A 13,753-nucleotide genomic window follows, 5' to 3' on the forward strand; every position below is an offset into this window, starting at 1 on the left:
AAGGGGGGAGAAGAAACCACTAGGCACCAGGGATTTTTTTTTGCACCAATTTACTGCAAGGGGAGCGACCCCTTAGGCAAGGGTCGCTCAAGGGGGGCACATTTATTCTAGGCCATTTCTGCTCCCCTTGGGGGCTGATCGGCCTATTTCTATTATGCCAATCAGCCCCCGGGGGGCAGAAACCACTTAGGCACCAGGGATTGGTGTGTGTGTATGTGTGTGTTTTGTTTGGGGGGGGCAGCCCCTTGGGCAAGGGTCGCTCCCCATGGGGGCACATTACTGCTGGCCATATCTGCCCCCCTTGGAGGCAGATCATCCTATTTTTGGAAGGCCCATCTGCCCTAAGGGGGGCAGAAAGCCCACCAGAGAACAGGGATTTAATTTTTTCGAAAAAAGAGGGTGGGGGTATGGCCGTGCCCCGCCCCAAATAAATGGGACCAAAGTTGTTCTGCCCACCAGTGGGCAGATGGGGCAATTACCCCTGATCTACTACCCGGGGGGGGGGCAGAAAGCCTACTAGATGCCAGGGAATTAAAAAGAAAAATAGTGATCTCACACAGAAATCTGGGGAAAATTTGATTTTTTTAGCTAAATTTGAGGTTTGCTGAGGATTCTGGGTAAGAAAACACTGGGGGATCCACCCAAGACACACCTCCCTGGACTCCCTTGGGTGTCTAATTTTCAGAAATGTTTGGGTTTGGTAGGTTTCCCTATATGGCTGCTGAGCCCAGGACCAAAAACGCAGGTGCCCCCCCTAAAAAATTTGATAATTTTGATGTGTCCACGTAGTGTTTTGGGGCATTTCCTTTTGCGGGCACTAGCTCTACCGACACAAGTGAGGTACCATTTTTATCAGGAGACTTGGGGTAATGCTGGGTGGAAGGATATTTGTGGCTCCTCTCAGATTTCAAAACTTTCTGTCACCAAAATGTGAGGAAAATTGTTTTTTGCCCAAAGTTTGAGGCTTGCAAAGGATTCTGGGTAACAGAACCCGGTAAGAGCCCCACAAGTCACCCCATCTTGGATTCCCCTAGGTATCTAGTTTTAAAAAATGCACAGATCTGGTAGGTTTCGTTAGGTGCCGGCTGAGCTATAGGCCAAAATCCAAAGCTAGGAACTTTGCAAAAAACTGCTCTGTTTTCTTTGGTAAAATGTGATGTGTCCATGTTGTGTTTTGGGTCATTTCCTGTTGCAGGCACTAGGCCTACCCACACAAGTGAGGTACCATTTTTATTGGAAGACTTGGGGAAATGCTGGGTGGAAGGAAATCCGTGGCTCCTCTCAGATTCCAAAACTTTCTGTCACCAAAATGTGAGCAAAAAGTGATTTTTTCGGCCAAATTTTGAGGTTTGCAAAGGATTCTGGGTAACAGAACCTGGTAAGAGCCCCACAAGTCACACCATCTTGGATTCCCCTAGGTGTCTAGTTTTCAAAAATACACAGGTCTAGCAGGTTTCCCTAGGTGCCGACTGAGCTAGAGATCAAAATCCACAGCTAGGCACTTTCCAGAAAACACATCAGTTTTCAATGTAAAAATGTCAGGTGTCCATGTTGCATTTCCTGTCATGGGCATTAGGCCTCCCCACGCAAGTGAAATACAATTTTTATCTGAAGACTTGGGGGAACACAGAATTTTAGAACAAATGTTATTGCCCCTTGTCTTTCTCTACATTTTTTCCTTCCAAATGTAAGACAGTGTGTAGAAAAGATGTCTATTTAAGAAATCCCTGTAATTCACATGCCTGTATGGGCACCCCAGAATTCAGAGATGTGCAAATAACCACTGCTTCCCAACACCTTATCTTGTACCCATTTTAGAAATACAAAGGTTTCCTAGATACCTATTTTTCACTCTTTATATTTCAGCAAATGAATTGCTGTATACCAGGTATACAAGGAAAGCCCATTGCAAGGTGCAGCTCCTTTATTGGCTGTGGGAACCTAAGGTTCTTGATGAAACTACAAGCTCAATATATCCCCACAACCAGAAGAGTAATGCAGATGTAACAGTATATTACTTTTGAAAATCTTACATTGCAGGAAAAAGTTACAGAGTAAAACGTGGAGAAAAATTGCTTTTTTCACCTCAATTATATATTTGTTTTATTTCAGCTGTTATTTTCTGTAGGAAAACCTTGTGGTGAATTCAGAACTGTGTCTACTTTTCAGAAATGTTTAGTTTTCCGAGATCCAGCATTGGTTTCACACCCATTTCTGTCATTAACTGGAAGGAGGCTAAAAGCATAAAAAATTGTAAAAATGGGGTATGTCCCAGTTAAATGCCAAAACTGTATTGAAAAATGTGGTTTTCTGATTCGAGTCTGCCTGTTCCTGAAAGCTGGGAAGGGTGGTGATTTTAGTTTAGCACCACAATTTATTTGTTGATGCCATTTTCAGGGAACAAATCTCAAGCCTTCTTCTTCACCTCTTGTTTCCCATTTAAAAAAAAAAAAAAAAACGAAAATGTTGCTGTATTTTGGCTAATTTCTTGGTCTTCTCCACGGGAACCCTCAAACTCTGGGTACCTCTAGAATCCCTAGGATGTTGAAAAAAAGTATGCAACTTTGGCGTGGGTAGCTTATGTGGACAAAAATGTACGCAAGCCTAAGTGAAAACTGCTCCAAATAGCCAAAAAAAGGCCTGGCACCTGAGGAAGAAAAGGCCTGGCAGCGAAAGGGGTTAAGGAGTCTTATGGTCACAGAATGCCTCCTTGCAACTACAAACACTGGTTCGTCTTTAACTACCATTTTATCTGCACTTCAGCAGTTTTCTTTGAATAGGTCAGATATTCAGAACATGAGCTATGTTCACCTAAAAATGTTTTTAAAGCATAGCATAATAAATTCCTCCATGGTGAATGATATGGATATGTGTAGAATGAAACTCGTTTCCATTGTGTAATTCAATCATCTCAGGTGGCAATTCCCCAAGAGTTTTTAAGCTGAAACCTGGAACACAGGGTGTCAAGGTGTATAATGTTATGTAGGCTGTAATGTTTACCACTAAAAACTGTGACAGATGCATGGCAGAATGTCGTTTGTGAAGTAATAATTTGCACCTTATATTACAATGACGCATAGACTATCGAGCATGATATATTTGTCTGCTTCGTTTTAAGGATCTACCATCAGAGATTTTTTAAAACATTTTTTTTTAAATATAGAAATACAACAGCTAAAGCTTCTCTGGGGGTGACAAATTGGCCAGTCACTGAATGAATGCGTTGTAATTTATTACTTTTTTTTTAGCTCTTTGCTAGGAAAAATACTCTATGAAGTGTCACCATAGAGTTACGCAACACACAGTGCAGCATGTCAGATAAGGGAGCACCAGGGCTTTTCAATCACACGCCCTTTTGCCCAATCAGAAGCTGGAATAGAGAAGAAGGTCTACCTCTGCACCTTCAACTCTATTCCAGCTCCTGATTGGATGGAAGCTTATGGGTCTGCGTTCGGCTGATGCAGACAGATGTGAGTCGGAAATCGGGGCTGCCCAGGTAAATTGTTGTGTTTGCGAGCTGGGGAGCGCATGTGTAGGTAGGTGTGGATGTCTTTGTGCGTGTGCCTGCAACTGTGTGTGTATGTAATACATGTCTGCTTGTGTGTAATGTGAAAGTTTGGCCCAAGGAATTGGCAAGCTAGGCCCCAGGCAAAATGCTAACAAGCATTTACAATGCATCGGGTCTCGCGTTTGCAAACTCCTAACCCGACTTTTCACCTATTGGGCAAAAGTGCATTTATGCACGTAACCCGAAAAAGTGAAATCAAGTAGGTAAAGCGCTCAACTTCTGCCAAGCGAGATCGGGCTCCTAAATTAGAGAAAAAAAAGTCCACAAGCTCGATGTAAAACAGCGAGCCTCGCATGTTTTCTGTACTTGGTCGCTGCGCTCGAGGAGGGCTTGCCACCGGAAAAGGCATGCCATATGCGTGCCTTCAAATAATGAAAGCAAGCAGATTTAATTAGGGAAGCACACAAACCAATAAAAAGCACTGACGTGAAGTTGACAGGGCTCCGAGCCCTTTTATAAATACAAAAGAGTCTCCCTGCTATACGCATGCGCGAGCGCATGCAAAGCAGGCTCGACCCTAAAAAGTGGTTTTGGGCCCCACCACTTTAAAAATCCACCAGCAACCTCTGATTACATTTGAATGTGGAACTTTGTAAATGCATCATTTTTTCGTAATAAAATATGTGAGCAAGTAATATGTATACACCATAGACTGAAATACATGTTTAAAGTTCAAACGAGAAAGATGATAGAACATAGATGGCATGGTTCGCAATTTTATAATTAAGTTTAAATTCTTGTTCACATTTAAGGTTTAATTAAAAAAATAGGTTTTCATTTTCTACTTCAAAACATCGCTTTCCAGGGATGCACATTTCCATGAGTCAAGTAAGAAACAATCAAACGCCAAACCTCTACGTTCTACTCTCTTTTTATGTAGCGCTTCATAATACAAACTTCCATGGTAGCTGAGTAAAGTAAATAGCATAAATTTTATGGAGATTGAAGGAGGTAGTAGATTGTGTGGGCCCCACTTCAGCAGATCTTGCTGGGGACTCCCCTCATGTTTCATTACACTAACGTGCTGTGTGGGTCTACTCTAGAAATACGGTCCAAAATGTATTTCTGAAATTTGTACTCTACTTCAAGAATAATTAGGCGGTTGCACCACAAGACATGCACATTTGAATATAATCAACCATTGGATTCCAATTAGACTTATTACAAATAATTCCCAAAAGCAAAAGTTGGAAATAAACAATTTCATAACCAGTAAATGTCTTTTTCATATTTTGCAATGCCAGGAATAAAAGTAAAAACCAGCTTGATAAAAGTCGAAGGGCCAGATGTATGAAGCCTTTTTACATTCGCAAACGGTGCGAATGCCCGTTTGCGAATGCAAAAAGGCCTTTCAGAATGTATGAAAGGCATTCTGAATGCAATTTAAAGGAATCGCAAAAATAGCGATTCCTTAAAATTGCGACCACATTTAGAGAATCGCAATTTGTGATTCTCTAAATGTGGCATCGCAAATAAGGAATCCTTATTTGCGATTCCTTACGCACATGTATGAAGCAATTCCTTAATGCTAATTGGGCATTAAGGAATCGCTATTAGCACCAAACTGACTTTGGTGGTAACCATGTGCAAATGTTATTAATGCATTAAAAATGCATTTTTAAAATTGAGATGTAACGTCTTCCAAAATTGTTTTGGGGTGCAGTAGAGGGGGCCTTAGGCCCCCAGCACCCTGGAGTTTGCATGTCCCAAATTGCAAATTCCAGTTAGGAATTCGCAATTTGGGAAATGCAAAAAATTTGCATATATGGGCCGACAGGATCATAGCTGTGAATGGGGGCTGTATCGCAATTTGCGATTCGGTAATAGCATTTGTGATTTTTAGGAAATCGCTATTACCGAATCGTAAATATGATACATTGCATTTTGCGAATCAGAAATAGCCATTTCTTAAAAATCGCTATTTCCGAATCGCAAAAGGCTTTTTTCATACATCTCGGCCGAAAAGTCTGTTCCTTTCTAGACTCAGTGAAGAGGGGTAAATCCGCACCTGTGCAGATCTCTATAAAAGATAGTCCATTAAAGGTAGTGTGACCCAATACTCCACCTTGTGCTTTTAGAGCTGATGCCTGCAGCCTTAAATTCGTTTTTTTATTTTTTTTCACAGATAGATCAGGCATCTTTTGTATTACCTTTGAATGAAGGTCGACATACAGGTTTAGCTCTTTCAATGTGCCTTGCTGCAGAGCAAACCACGAAATGGCAAAAAAGAAACTAATATTGTACTACTTCGGGGTCTCATCTGATTGGTAATCACAGTGATTTAAAGTTCACTCTGAGCAGAAATCACATTTCCCAGTGAAGAGGTGACAGCAAGATGACTACAAGCAAATGTGCCTTGGGATCTCTTGCAAGCCGAGTACAGAGATATGTTAATGTATTTATATGGTGGAAGCTCAACATGCCTTGATGTGGCCTCTGATTGGGTAGAGGTTCTACAAAACAGGACATGAACGCTGTATGCCATTTATAAAATGAATTGTGTTCCCTGTGCTTCCAGCCCTGCCTCTGTGATTCATTGTCTGCTGGCATGGAGCCTAGATACACATCTGATACCGAAAGGTAACTGCAGAAAGTATTACGGTTTTAAGAATTAACTGTTTGGCCAATTAACCAGATATACATTTTAGCATCCACCGTACTATATATTTGCATCTTGAAATAGAGTTGTAAATTGCAGGCCTGCCAATTTACAATATTGGCATCCTCTATATCAAAAGCTAAGTTAAACTATAAACACATAACTGTTAGAGGATGGTAACGATTATGGTAATTTTTTGGGACATAATGCTAGTCTGATTGTCTATCTGAATGAAAGACAGGAAAAAGGGAAGCGACACTCAAGATCATGAGAGCAGGGTAGTCCCCGATCTTTGACAGTATTAGAGTGGAGACAGTCGGAAAAATGTACATTTTAGTTTATTTAATAATACTGGTAAATAGTCAACCATCAACAGGACTCGGGCTGAAAATGAGGAACAGACCACGCGACACCGCTCTAAGGGATAAAAGGCCGCTTTAATAGAACAGGTCCAGTGAAACAATTAACCTTGGCAACAAGCCTTACAAAACTATAACCTCACTAGACAAAGTTTTCTCCTAACCCCTCCCCCCCACTAAACTTCCCCTTCCCAGTAAACCCTTAATCAAAACCTTTCCCATCTGTCTTCCTGCCCCCCTTCTGTATTTCCCTTCCCTTTCCTCCCTTGTGACCCTTGCTACAACCTCCCTGACCTCAAACTTCCGCCTCCTCCCCTCCCCCCCAACGGCTTTATGTGCAAATCCCCCGCCCCCACCAGACCTGTCTACCAGCGGCAGCCTATTTTCAATAAACAACAAACCTACCACCAAAGTGCAAAGCAATTACCTGTCCTCTTAAAGCCTGATTAAGCCCAAAACTGGTAACTCTGTCTCTTTAAGCTAAAAAAGAAAAACCTTGACATCAACAAAACTCAAACAAGGCAAAAACCCAAAACTTGAAACAAAACGAGGGAGGGTGGGTGGGCCAAAAAACTGCCCGAGTACCGCCTCCTGGGTGTGACTACGGCCAAAGAGGCCGCCCAAGCCCAACCCACACCTTTTATAGTGACCCCCAGGCTACCACCCCTTCCTGTCCCTTAACCAATCAAATACCCGGTCCCCTTGTGGCCAGCTCCACCAGCCCGATAAGCCCGGGGGGAGACCAGGCATGCCTGACTCCCCCCAAAACCCCATTCTCAAATGGGTCAACCACTTTCTCCTAATTGTGTGTCCTGCTCCTCAAACTTTCTAGAATTCCAAACAAAACCAGCACGAGGAACACAAGCACGAGGGAGAAAACACGTTATAACACAAATTCCCCCTCAACATGAGAGTTTAACCCCTTAGCTGCCTTTCCCCTCAATGCTAAGCCCTTATTTGGCTATTTGGTGTAATTTGTGCTTAGGCCCCCATAACTTATTGTCCACATAAGCTATCCATGCCAAATTTGCATCCTTTTTTTCCAACGTTCTTGGGATTGTGAAGGTACTCAGAGTTTGTGGGTTCCCCAGGAGGAGACCAAGAGGTTAGCTAAAATAAAGCTAAAAATTGTTTTTTTTTGGAGGGGTAATGGGAAAAAGTGCTGCAGAAGTAAGCATCTGTTGTTTTCCCTGCAAATGGCATCAGGGTTTGGGGTGCTAAAATTACAATCTTCCCAGGAACAGGCAGACTTAAATCAGAAAACCACATTTTTCATCACAGTTTTGGCATTTTACAGTAAGTGACAGAAATTGGTGTGAAACCAATGGTGGATCCCAGACAGATAAATACTTCCGAAAAGTAGACAAAATTCTGAATTTAGCAAGGGGTAATTTGTGTAGATCCTTCAAGGTTTTCCTACAGAAAGTAACAGCTGAAAATATTGAAATTGAGTTGAATAAACAGCCATTTCTGTCTATGTTTTCTTCTGTAACTTTTTCCATCTATGGCAGATTTTTTAAAGCAATATACCGTTACGTCTGCTGGACTCTTCTGTTTGTTGGGATATATAAGGCTTCTAGGTTCATCAAGAACTCTAGGTATACAGAACCAATAAATGAGCTGCACCTTAGAATGGGTTTTCATTGTATACTGGGTATACAGCAATTCATTTGGTAAAATATAAAGAGTGAAAAATAGGTATTGTTAGACTTGACATCATTAGCACGGTCTCCCCTAACTTTTTCCCTCTACTTCCCAGGTTGTTTCTGTGTGCTGAACTCTGTTTTTGCTGTTTTTGTTTGCTCTTGACACTTTACCACTGCTGATCAGTGCTAAAGTGTAAATGTTCCCTGTTGGAATTATATGTGTACGTTGGCATATCTATAATTGGCATATTTGATTTACTGGTAAGTCCCTGATAAAGTGCACTAGAGGTGCCTAGGGCCTGTAAATCAAATGCTACTAGTGGGCCTGCAGCACTGGTTCTGCTACCCACATTTGTAGCCCTGTAAGCATGGCTCAGACCTTCCGCTGCAGTGTCTGGGTGTGCAGTTTTAAAGTGCTTCAACTTGGCAAGTGTATCCACTTGCCAGGCCTAAACCTTCCCTTTTTATACATGTAAGGCACCCCTATGATAGGCCCTAGCTAGCCCCATGGGCAGGGTGCAGTGTATGCTAAAGTTGGGACATGTACTTATGTGTCTTACATGTCCTGACAGTGAAATACTGCCAAATTCGATTTTCACTGTTGCAAGTCTTATCTCTCTCATAGGTTAACAAGGGGGCTGCCTTCAAATATTATTAAAGCAAATATTCCATTTGAGAGCAGATAGACATGTGGAGTTTGGGGTCTCTGAATTCACAACTTAAGAATACATCTTTTAGTGAAGTTGGTTTTTAGGTTGTGTGTTTGAAAATGGCACTTTTAGAAAATATGCATTTTCTTGCTTAAACCATTCTGTGATTCTGCTTGTTTGCTGATTCCCTGTCTGGATCAGTTTGAAAGTTGAGCTGTTTGCACCTCTCCTCTAGACAGTGACACAAAGGGAGCTGGGGTGTAGCCTGCATATCCTCATGGGCCATCTGGGCTGAGGGGAGGGGAGGGGAGGAGTGGTCACTTACACCTGAAAGAGCTGTACCTGCCCTCACACAATACAGTCTCCAACCCCCTGGTGTGTGTCTGGGACCTGGCCTGGGCAAGGCAGGATGTTGAAAACAACAGAGACTTCTCTTTGAAGTAGGCCTACTTCAAAGATCGAACGGGGTGTGAGAAGAGCACCCAAATCCCTGAAAATCAGATTACTTCTGGAGCCACGAGGAACCTTTGCCAAAGAGAAGAGCTGGAAACTGGAGGAGGAGTACTGCTCCTTTGCTTGTGACTGTGCTTGCTGGGTTGGCCTAGAGTAGCTGCTTCTGCCTGAGAGAGGACAAAGACTGACTTTTGTGTGACTTCCCACTGGTGAAGAATCTCCAAGGGCTTGAACTGAGCTTGCCTCCTGTTATTGAAGTGTCAGGGACAACAAATACTTGTCTTTCCAGCACTTGGGCTTTCTGCTGAGAGTCCTGCCTGCCAAATGGTGCCCTAACCTGTCCCTGGGCCCATGAAAGTTGAAACTGGTGGTAAGGGACAGAAATCCACACAAAGACCGCCATGCTTTTGATGCACCACCCGCCCTGCGGCTGATAAATGACACATCGCCGGCCTTGAGGCAAAAATTGACGCTCCACATGCATCGCGGTTGGGAGATTGACTCAACACGTCTGAAGAAACGACATGCAACACCCGCAGCAGCTGCTATTAACCACGCAAGCTCCCACGCAGCACGGTTTCTTGACACTGTGTGACCGGATTTTAATGCAACATCGCTGGGCACGGAAATTCAAGGGAAAGCCTGCCCTGACCCGAGGTGCCTATCCAGTTGACACATCGCTCTCTTGAGGGAGAGAAGAACGATGCATGGTCTCGCTTGCAAGTGAGAAATCTAAGCATTGCCAACCTTTTTTGGACGCACACTCGCCAGTGCGGCTTTATTTTAATGCTACCCAGGAATTTTTGTGCAATAATAGCATTCTCACTGTTTTCTAAGGATCGAGGGCCATATGTACAAAGTGTTTTGCATGGTGCAAACAGCGAATTTCGCTGTTTGCGCCATGCAAAATGTGCAGCGCGATGCTCATTCCCATTTTGCTAGTCGGTAACCTGGTTACCGACTCGCAAAATGGAAATGCGACTTGCAAATAGGAAGGGGTGTTCCCCTTCCTATTTGCGATTCACATCGCGATGCAGAATTGCTTTGTGACCGCGAACGCGGTCGCAAAGCATTTCGCAGTTAGCACCCATTTCAAATGGGTGCTAACCCATTCGCAAAAAGGAAGGGGTCCCCATGGGACCCCTTCCCCTTTGTGAATGACTCTAAAAACATTTTTTCAGAGCAGGCAGTGGTCCTATGGACCACTGCCTGCTCTGAAAAAATGAAACAAAAACGTTAAATTTTCTCGAGTGTATTGCAACTCGTTTTCCTTTAAGAAAAATTGGCTGCAATACAAAAAAAAAAACTGCTTTATTAAAAAGCAGTCACAGACATGGTGGTCTGCTGTCTCCAGCAGGCCACCATCCCAGTGTGTTCAGCGAATCGCAAGGGGGTTGCAAATTTCGACCCACCTCATTAATATTAATGAGGTGTGTCTTTGCGACCCCCTTGCGATTCGCAGATGGTGTCAGGGACACCATCCTGCATATGGGTTTGCGACTCGCAAATTGCGAGTCGCTCGGACTCGCAATTTGCGAGTCGCAACCCAAACTTACATACATCTGGCCCCAAGACTCTTATTCTTGTCAAAATTAATTACTTGACTTGTGTATGTTGGATTTTCATCACTTTAGGCTCGTTTTGTTTAGATAAATATCATCTATTTTTCTAAACCTGTGTTGCGTAATTTTGTAGTGTTTTCATTGAATTACTGTGTGTGTTGGTACTAACTATTTACATCTTGCTTCTGAAGTTAAGCCTGCCTGCTCATGCCAAGCTACCAAGAGGGGTGCCAGGGGTTAGCTGAGGGTGAATCTCCTTTACCCTGACTAGAGTGAGGGTCATTGTTTGGACAGCGTAATCTTACTGCCAACCAAATACGCCATTTCTAACAGGTATCAGGGAAACCTTTGTATTTACAAAATGGGTACAAGATAAGGTGTTGAGAAGCAGTGGTTATTTGCACACCTCTGAATTTGGGGGTCCCCATACTAGCATGTGAACTACAGGGCATTTTTCAAATATACTTCTTTTTTACACACTGTCTTACATTTGGAAGGCAAAAAATGTAGAGAAACACAATGGGCAATAACCCTTGGTCTTCTATTCTGTGTTTCCTTAAGTCTCCCAATAAAAATGTTACCTCACTTGTGTGGGTAGGCCTAGTGGCCGCAACAGAAAATGCCCCAAAACTCAACATGTCACATTTTTACTTTGGAATCTGACGTGTTTTTTGGAAAGTGCCTAGCTGTGGAATTTGGCCTCTAGCTGAGCCGGCACCTAGGGAAACCTAGCAAATCTGTGCATTTTTTAATACCTGACACCTAGGGGAATCGAGATTTGGTTGATTTGCGGGGCTCTCACCAGGTTCTATTACCCAGAATCCTTTGCAAACCTCAACATTTGGCAAACAAAAACAACTTTTTCCTCACAGAAATGTCTGGTTTGGTAGGTTTCCCTATATGGTCGCCAAGCTCAGGACCAAATACTTAGGTGACTGTCTTACAAAAGCAGGCTGCTTTATGATAGGTAATTGTAATGTCTCCACAATCTGTTTTGGGTACTATTGAGGTCACTTGTCCACCCACACAAACAAGACTTAGTGGAAAGCTGGGTGGTAGAAAATTTGTGGCTGCCAGCAGATTCCAGATTCCAGGACTTCCCCTCACTGAAGCAAAGTTTGTGATTTCAAGGGGATTCTGGACAAAGGAAAGCTGGTGAGAGCCATGCAAGTCTTGCACCATGAACTCCCCTGGTACTACTATGTTAAAGTTAATCCACTACTCACACTGGTTGTTTTAACACCTCCAGAAATCATCGTTTCAAAGCATGAATACTCATCAAAGTATCAGAATATTGAAACCAAGCCTTCCTGAAGGTGGGCCATAAAGCAACGTCAAGGCACCAACCACTTAACCACTTTATGGTCCATTCACACGCCATTCAGGCACAACAAACAACCCTTTCAACCACTGGCCCAATCCAACCAATCACTGCACTCACATTAACTTACCGCTGCCAAACAAGGGCCCACCCCACTCATACGCCACATGACGGAGATAACGGTGACTATAATTTACCACCTGTCAAGTAACCGCCTCCTTCTTCCTGAACATTACCAAAGGCATGCGCAACAAATCTTTACTAATGACTCCCATAACAGCCACCTGAGTGTCAAGAAGACGTTTTTCACGAGCCTTTAACGCACTCGCCGGACTGAATCCAACTCCTTCTGGTTTGTGGATGCAAGTTGGGGGTGTCCAAGTATGCCGTGTGAAGTGAATTTCTCGAACTGAGCGAGCATATCTACCTTTGATACTAAGGCTGACATGCTGGGAAATTCCTGTGATGTTCCCTAAAGAGAAGGTCATAGGCTATAAAAAAGGGTGGAGTTTGGCAGACATGGTAGTCCATAAGAACATAGCATATGTCCCAGCCAACATTATGTGCAGTGCTGTGACTGTAATGCACTAATCATACAGCAAATTGAACTTCTACTAAGTTCTGATGGAGGATGAACATGAAAAGTAGGTCAAACACGGACCCATACATGTAATTTTTCTTCAGTGCTGGGATGCCTCAATGGGTTTGAATCCATAGGTGTAGATGATGTACATCTGTACTACCTTTACTATCTGCCTACTATCTGTGTAATATCCCTGTGAAGGCACACTTACCATAAGCTTTCCTTACCCATTCATGTCTCTGTCCTCATCAGAGTCCTGACAAATTCTGTATAATTGCCAAGTGAACTTATACTAGTTTGTTGATGCAAGTTGGGGGTGTCTGAGTATGCCTTGGGAGGCCTATTCCGCAAACTGAGCAAGCATATTTACAGCTGAAACTAAGGCATACATGCTGGTGAAGAAATCCTAGGGTCTCTAAAGTAAAAAGTCAAACAAATTTCCTATGTGAGACATTCACCAACACCCTTACTTTTACTTTGAAAGTGAAGTTACAAATTGAGTTTGCACACTTTCAAGCAGGTAGAAATGTTTGTGAATATGTCAGAGAGGACATTTGTTTGACTTCTTACACATACTCTGGTCCTCGTTGGCAATCATGGTGGTCCTTGTGTAGCATACATTAGTTCCCTAACAAGCACTTCAAAATTCAGTTATGCCTTTAACATTTTGCCACACAGAGTACTCTGTAACAAAGTGGCATATGTTCTGTCCACTAGTATTTGCAGTATGAAGACTATAATGCATGTTAATTGAACAGAACACCTACCAATTTCCGACGGTGGATATAGGTGTCAAGCAGGCCATAAGGAAGTACATGATTTCCTGAAGTAGATTAATTAAAATTCTGTGGCTGCTTGCCTAATGAAGCAGTGGTCCATGGATGTTCGGTATCCATGCACAGCCACTAAAAGGATTGCCTAACAGCAGCTCCACCTCAGACGATTTCCCAGAACTTTGCTTTAGTATGATACAACGTAAAGCAAGTAGGGACACAGAGGCCTGGTTGAGATG

At 42.9% G+C, this 13,753-nt stretch overlaps 1 long non-coding RNA gene across 1 annotated transcript in view; it reads left to right on the forward strand.

Annotated features, from left to right (window-relative positions):
• The first annotated feature begins 3,449 nt into the window (after positions 1-3,449).
• The window catches only part of LOC138274330 (uncharacterized), a 76,106-nt gene continuing 65,802 nt past the window's right edge, over positions 3,450-13,753 (forward strand). Inside the window, exon 1 of the long non-coding RNA XR_011200372.1 lies at positions 3,450-3,496. This is a non-coding gene — a long non-coding RNA (uncharacterized lncRNA). The remainder of the gene's footprint in view (positions 3,497-13,753) is intronic.

The sequence above is a fragment of the Pleurodeles waltl genome, chromosome 2_2, assembly GCF_031143425.1.
Source record: "Pleurodeles waltl isolate 20211129_DDA chromosome 2_2, aPleWal1.hap1.20221129, whole genome shotgun sequence".
In the NCBI taxonomy this organism is placed as follows: domain Eukaryota; kingdom Metazoa; phylum Chordata; class Amphibia; order Caudata; family Salamandridae; genus Pleurodeles; species Pleurodeles waltl.